Raw genomic sequence first — 15815 nt, forward strand, 5'->3', positions numbered from 1 at the left:
ACTTATAAGAGTCGAGGGACATGAAAGGGAAGCAGTGGTTGGGAAGGGAGTAAGACTGGGTTGTAGCCTCTCCCCGATGTTGTTCAATCTGTATATCGAGCAAGCAGTAAAGGAAACAAAAGAAAAATTTGGAGTAGGTATTAAAATTCATGGAGAAGAAATAAAAACTTTGAGGTTCGCCGTTGACATTGTAATTCTGTCAGAGACAGCAAAGGACTAGGAAGAGCAGTTGAATGGAATGGACAGTGTCTTGAAAGGAGGATATAAGATGAACATCAACAAAAGCAAAACAAGGATATTGGAATGTAGTGTAATTAAGTCGGGTAATGCTGAGGGAATTAGATTAGGAAATGAGGCACTTAAAGTAGTAAAGGAGTTTTGCTATTTGGGGAGCAAAATAACTGATGATGGTCGAAGTAGAGAGGATATAAAATGTAGGCTGGCAATGGCAAGGAAAGCGTTTCTGAAGAAGAGAAATTTGTTAACATCCAGTATTGATTTAAGTGTCAGGAAATCATTTCTGAAAGTATTTGTATGGAGTGTAGCCATGTATGGAAGTGAAACATGGACGATAAATAGTTTGGACAAGAAGAGAATAGAAGCTTTCGAAATGTGTTGCTACAGAAGAATGCTGAAGATTAAATGGGTAGATCACATAACTAATGAGGAAGTACTGAATAGGATTATGGAGAAGAGAAGTTTGTGGCACAACTTGACCAGAGGAAGGGATCGGTTGGTGGGACATGTTCTGAGGCATCAAGGGATCACCAATTTAGTATTGGAGGGCAGCGTGGAGGGTAAAAATCGTAGAGGGAGACCAAGAGATGAATACACTAAGGAGATTCAGAAGGATGTAGGTTCCAGTAGGTACTTGGAGATGAAAAAGCTTGCACAGGATAGAGTAGCATGGAGAGCTGCATCAAACCAGTCTCAGGACTGAAGACCACAACAACAACAAGTGAACAAACGCAATCTGGCTTACCTTAATTTTACTTTTTCTAGTGACAAAGAACTTCCTCGTAACTTCCTCATACTGCAATGGAACATTTAATGAAGGGCTTAACATAGCGAAAAAAATTGAAACTATAATCCTCAAGGCACATATCACGGAACTACTGACTACTGACTATATGTGAATGTGAAGTACACGTTATAAATGGAATTCGTGCGATGAAAATATGTTTGAACTCTTAATCCCACAACACCTAATAAATTTAAAATATTTCAGGTAGTGTGACAATAAACTGTTGCCGTTTCGCTCATACGAACTACGTGCTTTGAATCTCCACAGGAACGTTAACTTACCCGGTTAGCTAAAACTTTCATTTAAAAATAAGAAAATGGCATTACTGCACAAAATTGTTTATTTTTTCTCTGCCTGATATTTAGTGAAAACGAAGTCTATTCAGTTCAAGGCTGTAATTCCTAATTCAATGCATGTAAGTATTTGAATAAAAAATCAGAGAAGTGACAAATAAATTCTTAAGAATCCCATATTATACGAGTGCTGAATGTATATTGTGCAGAAAATGAATACAAAATGTTGTATTTCACCTATAAGTACCATCTTAATGAACTGACCATACATTTAGAAAAAGAAAGGAAAATCTGTCTATATTGACATTAATGCTCATGATGTTATTTAATGAGTGGAAAATCAATTGGGTAAGCAACTTGCAACTCCATATGACTGAATACAAATTGGATATTTCATCCTACATGTTCTAACAAAACAGCGAACTGAAAAAAAAAGAATATAGCCCGCGCTGAACAAATCTGCAAATTATCACAAGTAAATAAATCTGACATGTCACAAAGCACAATTAGCCGTGGCAGCACAAGCAAGCAACTATCTGACTGTAATCCAGATTGATGTCACTTTAGGTGTCCATTTTCTTTATCACAAGACAAAGCGTCTGTATTAAAGGGATTAACACATTCTTACTGCATCGTGCTGATGAACAGTGTGTGTCCCTTTGTCAACTGACCATGGAGCCCTCAGTAACCTGTTCTGCTTGCCAAGCAATTCTGTTGGGTGTCTTTCAGGACTCAGGCGATTTGATTAAGACATGTTTGGAGTTTCCAACCAAAGACAAGCTCTCTAGCAGACGGATAAATGACTTTGTTTTTTGAGACAAACAACTGCTTATAAATGTGCTCACGAATACATATCGTGAAAGCTATCTACAGCACGCGACTTTCAACACATATGAATATTATTCAGTAAACATTTATTTAGTTGCAACTAAAAGCATATGCTTTTGTTAACATCATTAATCCTACGGCATTTATCCCGTCATTTCACATGTCTGTATCCTATTCGCTGATTTCTGTACTTACTGCCGTCATTTGTCGTTCATTACCGCATAAAGTGCATGGACTTTTAAGCAATGATGCATGACCAACCCATATGATGTGGAGTCATACGTTGCCCAATCACACACAATCACAGACAATGTTTATTTCATGTTTCACAATGTTAATTCACGTTTAAACTATATATCAAGATAAATAAAGGATGTAATCTACAGTATTATCTTGTGAAAGACGCAGGTCAAAAATATCTCAGGAACAAACACAACGTGTGTGTCAAGTGTCACAATGTTGTTACTACGTCTAACCTGATGTTTAGAAAGTGACTGCAAACTTAATGTTTAAATTGTTCCATAACTCTACAAACCACATGTGACTAAAATAACTTGCTAAGCAGGCAGGTCCTACTTCAGCCTAGGGTTAAATGCAGCTATACACAAAAACAAATTAACCATAGTATTGTCACGCCTGAAATGTATGTCAAAAATATACGAAAAGTGCAACATACAGTAATACCATTTCTAAAATGCATGTTGGACACACATAAGCTTCATTAGTAACGCGGTGTTTATGTCAAGTGTCGCAATACTATTACCACGTCTCACTTGAATCCTAAAATATGACTCCAGAATTTCAAATTAAGTGACATAATGCTATTTCCGGACATGTTCTGAGGCATCAAGGGATCGCCAATTTAGTATTGGAGGGCAGCGTGGAGGGTAAAAATCGTAGAGGGAGACCAAGAGATGAATACACTAAGCAGATTCAGAAGGATGTAGGTTGCAGTAGGTACTGGGAGATGAAAAAGCTTGCACAGGATAGAGTAGCATGGAGAGCTGCATCAAACCAGTCTCACGACTGAAGACCACAACAACAACAATGCTATTTCCAAGTCAAAATTGCCTGTAATATTCATCATAATATTTAAAGATACTGGCATTTTGATCTTAGGCCTACTTGTGACTATGTTTTACATATTGTGATAAATATTAGACGCAATTTGCACACAGAAACAGCATTGCATCACTAAATTTGAGGGCCAGAGTCATGTTTTAGGATTTAGGTGAGACATTATAACACTTGACATAAACATTGTGTGTGTCTGTTGCTGATGTATTTTTAATGTGGAATTAAAATTGTTACACATACATTTTAGACATCCTATACATATTTTAAAAGACATTTTAGACATGAAAATAGTATTGAGACACCTGACACAAACGTTGTCTTGTTGAAGCTTGCATAATTTTGAAATACATTTTAGACATGGAATTATTGTAAGTTACACCTTTTACATATTTCTGACGTACATTTTGGACATGGAAATACTGTAAACTATTCTTCCACCTAAAATGGTGCCTGGTCAATTCGTTTTTGTGCATAGCCACCTGTAGTCTGAGGATGAAATGTCATCTGCGTGCTTAACATGTTATTTTAGCCCCATGTATTTTGTAAAGTTACAGAGAAATTAAATGTAGAAATAGTACTGCGGTACTTAATTTGGTATTTGCAGTCTCGTTTCAGGCATGAATTCAGACGTGGTAATAACATAGTGGCACTTGACTTAAACATTGTGTGTGTTGCTGAGGTATTTTTGACATACTTTTTAGACATGAAAATACTGTAAGTTAACTCTTTATGCATTTTGATATTTTTTTTTTACTTGGATTAACACTGTGATCCCTAACATAAGCTATGTGTGTAGGGCTGTGTGTGTCTGCATGTGTGGGTGTGTGCCTGCATAGTAAGTGTGTGCACGCTTACGAATTTTTAATTTTGTATGTGACCAAAGGAGATGAAATTTACTGACAAGTCTGAACTTTTTCTGACAAGACAAAAATTTTGCTAACGAATTTATCAAGTTGCTGCTGGCACATTATCTCGTCTCGCTGCATTGATGATGGTGCCATACAAAGAGGGTGTAGCTTGTGACGTCAAGGCTATGGTGCTGGCCTGCGCAAATGACGACTCGAATGCAAAGTAAGTGTGCCCGGTAGCACATTGCTGTACTACGGAATATCTTTTCTCTATTTTCATTACTTCATGCAAAACATATGCCAAACTTGTTTTTTTTTAATCTTTTGCTTCATTCTGATCTCAACGAAGATACTCTTTGCATCTCTTAGCGACGGTGATAAGTGATAAAGCATAACCTCAACCAAGTAGAAGGGGAGTGGGGCTTTCTGCCCTCGCATTGGAGTAAAGGAATTTACAAACTCAGGGAATAAACGGTAAAGTTCAATCGAAATTACAGGAGATATGTTTCAAACTGTAGAACTTCACATCGTTATAATTGATGTATTACATAAGACATATTACTTATTTCTTGTTATTAAAAAATATGCAATAGTATACAATCCAATAGTGCTTCCCACAAAATATCCTTCACACTGTCCTGAAAAGGTTGAAGCTGTACTGAGCGTAGCCTGGAAGTATAAATGTATATAATGCTTGAAAACATTCACATAACTGAAGGAAGTTACGTCACGTACTTATATGTGTGCTATAATCAACGTAATAGTCACAACAAAACGTAATCGTACTCGTTATTAATTACATGTTCATAATACATCACCAAATAAATTATTATTGTACATCATACTCTCGTCTGGTTGAGTGCACGGTGTACATTATATCAGACGTTTCTGTTTTATTGTCCCACGTAACGTCTCTCGCAGGATAAGATGGATTGCATGTTTTCACACTCTAATCCATCTTGATTTGTTATCTCCTAATGTGAAAAGCACGGTTTCGCAACAGACTGGGCGTACATCATGCTTGAGGGATGTTCTCTTTAGGAATTGACATCTACGAACAAAGCCGCACACAGAAGCACGTAATAAATTCACACTCTAAAAGATAAAGAGCATCTCAACTTCAAAGAATGTGATATTAAGGACTGCGCGTGGTCTTTGGTAGTTGTTGCTGGAAAGCAAAGCGGTTCTCACGAATATCTGAACTGCTTAGAAGCTCGTGACAGGTCAGTAGAAGACTATGGATTAAAAGTTAAGATAATATTGGAACATATCGAATTAAATATTATAATTAGGACTCCTTGAAAGAAAGGAAATATAGTCGTTTGGATGTAAGCTAAATGATGTCTTGCTAAAGTCTACATGACTTGAGCAGTGGTTTTATGCCTTTTTATTGACACGTAACCAAAAATATCTATTTATCCAGAATGGAAAACTCTGGGTTTGAAGCACGCAGTAGTACTTAACACATGCCTGCAGCTTTTTGTCACCTGCATCGTCCACTACATCGCAGTTAGGCAGAACGTTCCTGTGGGTTCATATGTGATTAAGGATTTTTTACTTATTTCTGATTATAAACGTTACGTCTTTATAAGTGCAACAGTATCAAAATAATTGCTTCCTTTACATAAGTTAATAATTTTATAATCTCTTCGGTGATTTTATCCTGCACATGACTACAGAAAATTACGACTCATTTAATCAAAAGTATGAAGTCGAATTTATTGTGCTGAAAACTAACATGCATTTTCAACACTATTCTCGAATTCTACTGTTTCTCACTCTGCAGTCGTATCTGTGTTATCGAAATAGAAAATATTTTGAATGAAAAAGTGCATATATTCTTCCTGAAACTCAATATTTTGAGTCCTCTTGAGAGATATATGTTAACATATTCGCAGTACGTATCTCCTTGTCAATGAATGGCAATATAAAGACTGAAACTTCGTGGCAGATTAAAACTCTGCTGGGCCGAGAATCGAACTCGGGTCCTTTGCCTTTCGTGGGCATGTTCCGTAGGAAACGGCGGAAGTAAAGCTGTGAGAACGGTCATGAGTCGTGCTTGGGTAGCTCAGTTGATAGTAAAAAAAAGAAGCTAGGATACCAGGCTCTCACCCAGGAGGCTCCAGTTCGATTCCCGGTACCGGAATACACTTTTTGGGGGCCGAGCTTTGGCACTTCTCACAGCCGTTTCTTGTTTTCGTGGTGTTGCGGCTCTGGGTTCGAAACAATAGGTTAAAAAAGTTGGTTGAGCACTTTCCAAGAAAGACAAAGGTCCCGATTTCGAGTCTCGGTCCGGCACACAGTTTTGATCGGCCAAGAAGTTTCATATCAGAGCACACTCCGCTGCAGAGTGAAAAATTTCATTCTGGAATATAAATACTGTTAGTCATTCATACAAAGTATGTGAAAGTGTACTGCAGCGTACAGTAAAAAGTAGATGTATTTGCACATGTTAATATCAATTTCTTCTTAAGGAGTATTTATTTTGACCATTAGTATTTTCCTGATCAGTATTGGCTTTTATGAGAAAACGATGTCAACTTTGCTTGGGACACACAGTTTTATGAATTACGCTGATTTAAAGGTCTGACTAATACAATTTTTAATTTATCAATTTCAACTGCAGATCTTGGTGTTGTTTCTCGCGACAGTGGAGTGAAACATAAGTAGAAAACATCAGAACGAATTTTCGGATTACTCTGCAATGTCTGGATACAGCAGTTTTTAAACAGTTCAGTATGTTCTTCTCCAGAAATGTGGAATATTCGCTGTATTAGATCCTCGTGGGTGTGGGCTCAGAAAATGCAGTACTTTCTTTTGCGTTACAGTGACACTTCGTTTCTTGCAAACTACAACATGACGGACACAGAGTACCAACATCTTTTGATGTTATGCTCAGACAGCTGTAGCTAGACAACAAAATAGAGGTCACTGTCCTTAGCTGTCGCCTCAGTCATCTTCGATTCAAACGTTTGTCTCAACGGTGTTATAGCTCTGTTGCGTATGCATAACGTGTGTGTCCAAACTCTGCGGTACTACCAACTGTTACCAGTAGGTACTTCCTGATTTACAGGTAACGAGACAAAGCGAAATGTATGAAACGCATGCTAATATAATAATAATCTGCAAGAAATTCTTTTTTTAATTCACTGCTACCGGTTTTGGACGATCACTCATTCTCAAACTGTACACAGACAGAATCAAGCTATTGTCAGCACATATGTATGCCTATATACAGATGTACACATAAATGTATAATATTTGGTTGTATTCTGATTTTTTACTTACGTCATAATATCGTAAATGTTATGTATGATCTACGTTTTGTCACATTTGTGCATGGTTTTTACGTTATCGGTTTATGTTTCAGATACATGGTTTGCATTTAAATTTATGTCTTTGATGAAAATCGATGTAAATTCTATGTAAAATTTAGGTTTGTGTTTTGATCTGAATTGTCTGTCAACAATAAGAATTTTTTCGAGGTTCTCAATACATTTTTTATTTTGAACTTAGTTTGCTCGTTTAAGATGTTATTCGGACTTTTTGTCAAATGTGTGCAGATTTCTATTTCCCCTAAAACGCTCATGTAGCTTCACGTTAGGTTCTATGAAGAATGGAAAGACAAGTGCTTATTGATGACAGATAGTTCAGAACAAAAGACAGTCGCAAGTTTTACATACGATATAAATCGATTTTCATCAAAGATATTAATTTTAATTGCAAACCATATATATGACACACAAATCCACAATGTAACAAATATGACAAAACAGAAGTGGATCATATTCGCAAAATAACATTTAAGATCTTATAACGGAAGTAAAAAATTGTAATACAACGAAATATTGTATATATGTGCTGACAGTAGCTTGACCGTATATAGGTGTTGCATGGGAATGAGCCATAGCTTGAAACCGGCAGCAGTACATAAAATATAGAAAAGCAGCTGGGGTGTATCATTGTTACATTAGTGTGCATTTCATATAATTTATTGAGGCTGCAGAACAGCAAACACAAGAAACATTCAACAAACTGAAACGATAATTTTTCATCTACTTTATTTTTCAAGGTCATCTAAATGCAATATGAAGCCTTAACCCTGCTCTTCTGTCCAATTATCAACTCTTTTATCATCATCATTTTATTAAATGAGATATGTTTGTGAAACTCATTCACTTTGTCAACAATCTGAAGAAAAACGAGAACAAAGTTAATATAGATGGATGTCAAGCTCGGATTAGGAAAGGATGGGGAAGGAATTTGATAGTAGCCTTTCAAAGGAACCATGCCGACATTTACCTTAAGCGATTTAGGGAAATCGCGGAAAACCTAAATCTGGATAGCGGAATGCGGGATTTGAACCATCGCCCTCCCGAATGGGTAGAGTGTGCTAACCACTGTGTCACCTCGCTTGGTTTGTCTGTAATTCCGTGAGCTGTTTATGACTCCAAAATGTTTTTGATTATTAAAATTTTTTTGGACTAAATGACAAATGTTACGTATGTAGTGTTCGGTTCAGCATGTCCCCAAAGAAATCTCTGTGCCTTATCGTCTGAGAGTATCTTTTATAAAAGTTACTGCCATATTGTTATACTTGTATCTTCCTAAGGATATAATTTTTTAAAATAATTCGTTTATTGTCAGCAATGAATTTATTTTACATAATTACTGACACGAAATTCCGTTAACGGAGACTTATTTGGTTGCTCAAATTCCGTAGTGATGTAACTTAGCTCATATATTCTCACTATGGTGAACTAATCAATAACTGATGCTGAGGTGGAAGCGATTTTAAATGTTTATGATAGTGAAGACTCAGTTTGTGAACATGAAGTAATATGAGTGTTTCTGAAAGTGAGGATTCGGACGACTCTTAACAGGCAACGTTCTCAAAGCAATGCACAGTCTATACTATCAAAAATTATGTTGTAGAATAGCAGCTACATCCGCTTCTGCAACGTAGCTGTCTTTTTGCAGGTAACATCATCAATAACAGGGGTACAGTTGCTCATTACAATGTATGCAGCCACCCAAATAAGTAAATAAAAAAGTTCATTTCAAGCAATCTTTTACTCAGCAACTGAAAAGAAAGTTATAGGAATGACAAATATGGAAGCTGAACGAATTTGTGACTAACACAAGATAAATCTTGACAGTGTTATGCTTCAAAGAAATATTAGGTTCTTGTTTCTTGCAGGTGTAGATCTATCATATAGCGAGTTTGCAAAAAGCTTGTGGAATAAGACCGACATATATTTTGGACGACAGTTACTAGAAGTACTTAGTAAATATGTTGTGCTGTTTAATCAGAAATCAAATAATGATGACGGCATACTGGCAATCTCACTACAGTTCTTAGTATTTGGAGAAAATAGGTAGAATGATTCTAAAATTACATAATCTTGGAAAAAACGTGACAGTTGGTAAGATTTCGAGATCGACGTGTTTTCAGACAGTATATTCCAAATAAAACTGCAAAACGTAGGTGCTTTGTGACAATGAAACCTCGTGTGCATTGAAAACACAAATTAAAACAGGTAAACCAACTCGAGGGTCACAAGAAAAAAATAGATATGAGATTTTCGCTTGATCTCATCGGAGAACAAGAACGTTAGAATGTAGCTTGGGACACGTCAGCACTTCCACAGCCAAAAAATCAACAGGGAAGTTCAGTTTTATTACTTCACAAACGGTACCACTGCGGTCAATTACGTCCCAAAGAAAAACAAAAATGTAGGATTTATGTGTACGACGCATTACAATGGTCAAGTTAGCGACAGGGATGAAAAAGCGACAGACGCGATCTTGGATTGCAGCAGATGTAAAGAAATTTAACATTCTCGATCAGCTAAGAAGTACGTAACTGTACCTACAAATGAAAGACAAGTCAATAGCCAGTGACCTGTTCCTACAACATTCTAGATGTTTCTGCATACAGTGATTATTGTTTGTCGACTTCAGCAGGCAGGTTTGTGACGAAGAGACATTGAAAAGGAAGTGAGTAATCCCAGAACGAAAAGTGATTCGTAAAGCAACACACGAGGATAACTCAATTGAAAGCCGCAATTTAGTTATATTTTCGTTTATTTTGGTAGTACTGTCATTTTACGTTGATGACGCATGCGTTGTTTATTTGTTGTTATATCTTTTCAATTTTCAAGCTGCTAGGTTAGTTTCGTTATCGCTGCCGTGCTGTTAATCATGGCTGCTCCGATGTCTATTTGCACCAAAGAAGAGCAACGTTCAGTGATACATTTTTTGTGGTCGGAACATCTACATCTACATCTACATTTTTATTCCGCAAGCCACCCAACGGTATGTGGCGGAGGGCACTTTACGTGCCACTGTCATTACCTCCCTTTCCTGTTCCAGTCGCGTATGGTTCGCGGGAAGAACGACTGCCGGGAAGCCTACGTGAGCGCTCGAACCTCTCTAATTTTACATTCGTGATCTCCTCGGGAGGTATAAGTAGGGGGAAGCAATATATTCGATACCTCACCCAGAAACGCACCCTCTCGAAACCTGGACAGCAGGCTACACCGCGATGCAGAGCGCCTCTCTTGCAGAGTCTGCCACTTGAGTTTGCTAAACATCTCCGTAACGCTATCACGATTACCAAATAACCCTGTTACGAAACGCGCCGCTCTTCTTTGGATCTTCTCTATCTCTTCTGTCAACCCGACCTGGTACGGATCCCAAACTGATGAGCAGTACTCAAGTATAGGTCGAACGAGTGTTTTGTAAGCCATCTCCTTTGTTGATGGACTACGTTTTTCTAAGGACTCTCCCAATGAATCTCAACCTGGCACCCGCCTTACCAACAATTAATTTTATATGATCATTCCACTTCAAATCGTTCCGCACGCATACTCCCAGATATTTTACAGAAGTAACTGCTACCAAATGTTTGTTCCCTATCATATAATCATACAATAAAGGATCCTTCTTTCGATGTATTCGCAATACATTACATTTGTCTATGTTAAGTGTCAGTTGCCACTCCCTGCACCAAGTGTCTATCCGCTGCAGATCTTTCTGCATTTCGCAGCAATTTTCTAATGCTGCAACTTCTCTGTATACTACAGCATCATCGAAGACTTTCGGTACAGTACGGGAACAGTGTTTTACCACAACGGAGTGTCTACGAATGGATTGAAAAATTCATAAATGGTCACACAAGTGTTACGCATGATGAAGGAGCCGGACGAACATTTACCGCCACAAATGAAGAAACCATTCAGCGCTCACGTGAAATGATTCTCTTAGATAGACGATTAACTATTGACGAAGTGGCACATCGCCTGCAAATTAGTCACGGTTCTGTCTACTAAATCATCCACAACAGACTTCGGTTTCATAAAGTTTGTGCAAGATGGGTTCTAAAACAACTCACACAGTTGCATAAACAAACGCTCTTTGACATCTGCAAAAAACATTTGGATCGTTATGCTAACGAAGGGGACAAGTTCTTAGACAGAATCATTGCTGAATCCATCATTACGAGCCGGAGAGTAAACGGCAGAGTATGGAATGGAAACTTCCAAATACACTGTGCAAGAAAAAGTTCAAGACCCAACCGTCCGCAGGAAAACTGATGCTTACGGTTTTTGGGATGCCCAAGGTCCAGTACTGGAACATTATGGGGAAAGGGGCACAACAATAAACAGTGTACGTTACAGTGAGATGCTTACTACCAGGCTAAAGCCTGCAATTCGAAGCAAACACCGAGAATTTCTGTCAAAAGGTGTTGTGTTGCACGACAATGCCCGTCCGCATACTACTGCCCACACTGCTGAAACGCTCCAGAAACACAAATTTGAAGTATTGGATCATCCTCCATATAGTCCCGATCTTGCCCCTGCTCACTACAACTTGTTTGGTCCAATCAAACAGGCATTAAGGGGCCGTCTATTTGCGTCGGACGAAGCAGTGAAAGAAGCGGTGCATTCCAGGCTCACAGCTCAACCAAGAACCTTCTTTTATGAAGGCATCAGGAAGCTTGTACATGGACCAAGTGCGTTGAAACGCAAGGAGACTATGTCGAAAAATGATGCTCTTGTGAGTTTCCTATTTGATTACAATAAAATTATATAACTACTTTGAGGAAAACAATTGACTTACCATCGTATTACATCAAGAGCACACTTTCCAAGATCGGACGAATCACGGAAGGATGTCTGGAATCATCCACAAACCTATCCCAGGATTGGGGTATGTGGCAACAAGAAAAACTGTAAAAAGTGAATGCCGTTAATTCTGGCAATCAAACAATGACAATAAGGCGAACTTTTTGTATGGAAACCGTAACAGACATACCCAGCCATAAAGCTCAGTCAGGTACTGCCTCTGGTTACTGAAGTCTCTTCATGACGAGCAGGTTGGTCGAGAAATGCGTTCTTTCTGTTGAGACGTGGCTGCATTTACCAGAGTACATAAACTAGCAGAATCATGGCCATTGGAGTTCTGAAAATTCTAAACACTTGTAGCAACAACTACAAACTGATATGAAAACAGGAGTGTATGTTGTTCAGTTAGTGCAATGCGAAATACTAACGAGAATACCCACAGTTGTTTCGCGTACAGACTTCAACAAACGAATGCGGTACTGACACCGAGAAACAGTACCTTAATTGGTCATTATTTTGTTTGGTTTCTGTTTCAGATTGTGCAAAGCTCTGTAAACGGTTGCTTGTGACACACCAGTCTGAAGTGCTAAATGCTACAACGATTTTCTTCGCTACTTCTACACTCCTCAATTTCGGCTAAAACTGATACACCACCTGTTGAAGTCTGAGGAGCGAGCCGAAGTGTATCAGCGATTGGAGCTAGCCCCTGGCCCTGCCGCTGCCTGCTGTGCACTGGTTCCCACATACCGCAAGGCACAGCTCTTGCTTGCAGCGCGATCATCTTATTCTTTAAGATGGAATGGGAGCAGCATGCAAAACTTGAAATTTATTGAAAGTTATCTTTAGTAAAGATAAGAACGAGCGATCTCTAATTGCTTTGTAGAAAATTTAATAGCCAAGGTCGCATACAGAACTATTTATTTCCGAATACCGGTTTCAACAGTTAAGACTGTCTTCATCTTCTGCTCTTTGAAAAACTTATTATTATATGTCCTTTTCCATTGACTGTATCACAAATACCACGTTGACATTCTAGTGGATATTATGTAGTGCATTCCACACAGGTTTGTTAGAGATAAAACAAAAATAAAAACCGGTTTTTCACAAATAAAAAAAGCACCTTCTGTTACTAGGGACGCGTGTGTATGGACGTCCCTAGTTGCGCAAGGTGCAATACAGTTAAAAAGCTGTATTGTTTTTATTTGTGAAAAGCCGGGTTTTATTTTCATTTTTAACAAACCTGTGTGGAATATACCACACAATATCCACTAGAATGTGAACATCGTATGTGTGATAATGTCATGAATGTATAACAACAAGTTTTTGTTAAATATCAGAAGGCGACAGTCTTAACTGTTGAAACCAGTAATCAGGGATAAATAGTACTGTATGCAATCTTGGCTATCAAATTTTGTCTATTAGAAATGTATACCTAGTCATTCAGAAGCAAGATCCAGATTTGTCTCACGAAAATTCTTTAAATAGCGATCTTCAAGCATTTATTGAGAAAGCCTTCTGTTTCAATTCGATATGTTTCGCTCTTTTATGGATGATGGCTCCAAAGTGAGTTTTTGGTAAACATATCTTCATTATGATATAGCTATCATCACCATAACTCTTTCACTTTACAGAGATGGTAACTATATTGAGCTGCGGCAGTGGTATACATATCCACGGTGCGCATTCACCACGCTCCTCATCAATAAATTAATAAATTAAGATAATGAAGGAGGGTAATAAACTGGTGGAATCACATCTAGGTGTACAGAAAACTGTATTAGAAAAAGTTTGGGCCGGCAGGAGTGGCCGAGCGGTTCTAGGCGCTACAGTCTGGAACCATGCGACAGCTACGGTCGCAGGTTCGAATCCTGCCTCGGGCATGGATGTTTGTGATGTCCTTAGGCTAGTTAGGTTTAAGTAGTTCTAAGTTCTAGGGGACTGATGATCTCAGGAGTTAAGTCCCATAGTGCTCAGAGCCATTTGAACCATTTTGAAAAAGTTTGGTGAGAACAGCATCGTGATCCGAGTGAAATCACGAGATATTTGACGTTTCATTCAGCTTTCTGATCTGAATTCATGTGACAGAAGTGAATGCTGACTGCCATGGTCGTGTAGCAGCTTGGTGTTGGCCATGTCACCATTATAATGGACTCAGCACACGCCGTCGAAAAGGTTCGAATGCTGTCTGAGTTATACTAACTGTGTCCTTAGCAAAAATATTGCGTAGTTAAGCTTTTCAGGACAACTACAAGTCGCACACAGATGTTACTGGCGTCGCTTTTTAATTAAAAAGGGGCATCATCAGAACCTCTGGAATTTACAGTTTGTACTACTGTAGTTGGCTGATTAAATTGCGTAGTTTGTGGACGCGGTCACCTCTTCCGTACAAGCTCTTGGAAGAGTCCAAGGAAGCGTCGGAGGTCAGAGGAAAGATAGCGCGGGACAAAGTTACGTATTGTTGTAGTTAAGCGATAGGAGAAATTCTGGCAGATATCGTTTTGAGAGTGTCTGCAAAGGAGCAATCGATGCACGTTGGTGTAACTTAGAAGCGTTAAAAATTGTTACGGTGAATGGTGTGACGTCACTGATGCCCACGACAGACAGAAATGGGGAATGACGTGCCATTATTACGAGAACGCGGCTGGTAGTTGGACTGATCGACGTGCAGCGATGTCTACTACACAGTTATGGCATAGAAAGCTTTGTTTTTGCGTGTATTCATTCAATAACGTCCCTGCAAGTAAATTCGCTAAGAAGTGAATTTGTTTTGTGTTACCAAAATAATTTTGATTTTTGACAACTTACGTAGACATGGACGACGTCAGACCACAATGCTTGTGCCAGCTGCGTTGCTACCATTACAATTCATGTCGGTAAGTTGGACGCCTTGACTATTTCAGTGTTTACTGCCTCAGGGTTGTGATCTCAGGGTCGCTGATGACAACTTGCCTTCAAAAGTGATGTTAAGTTATAGTTTTATGTCCGGAGAATATCAGGTTACGAAGTGCCAAAGATTTCTAAACTACGTTGGCACTGTAATGGGAAGTCCCGCCTGTCAGGTAGCAACAATCATGTCCCGTAAAGCGTTGTACAGTTGTAGCAGCATAGCAGCGTAAATTCTAGAGCAAGTAACTGTTTTTTGAGTGTCAGTATTATCGGGTCAAGAGAAAGAATTTATGGTCGCGTGAACTGTGAATCTTATTAAAAGCTCTTGTAATTTTGTGCAAGTGCTGTAACGAATGTACACCTACAATAGTGGAGGACCCTGGGCCTTGACAATATATTAAGCTTTTACCAGTTTGGTCTGGTACTCGATTATGGGTGTAGCGACTTCCCCAGCACGATTTGTTATGGGTACATATGATGGAGCGCGAAGTACTGCCAGGTGCACTGCAGGTTAAGATCGAGTGAGTTTAACAGGGCCATGATGTGCTATTGGATTTCGAAGATGTAGAACTGACAGGTACGTCTGCTGTTCATGAGAGCCACGTGCCGCTGTTAGACTTCTGCTACAGGTGCCGGCCGATGTCGCCGAGCGGTTCTAGGCGCTTCAGTCTGGAACCGCGCGACCGCTACGGTCGCAGGTTCGAATCCTGCCTCAGGCATGGATGTGCGT

Source organism: Schistocerca serialis, chromosome 1 (genome assembly GCF_023864345.2).
Source record: "Schistocerca serialis cubense isolate TAMUIC-IGC-003099 chromosome 1, iqSchSeri2.2, whole genome shotgun sequence".
NCBI classification, from domain to species: domain Eukaryota; kingdom Metazoa; phylum Arthropoda; class Insecta; order Orthoptera; family Acrididae; genus Schistocerca; species Schistocerca serialis.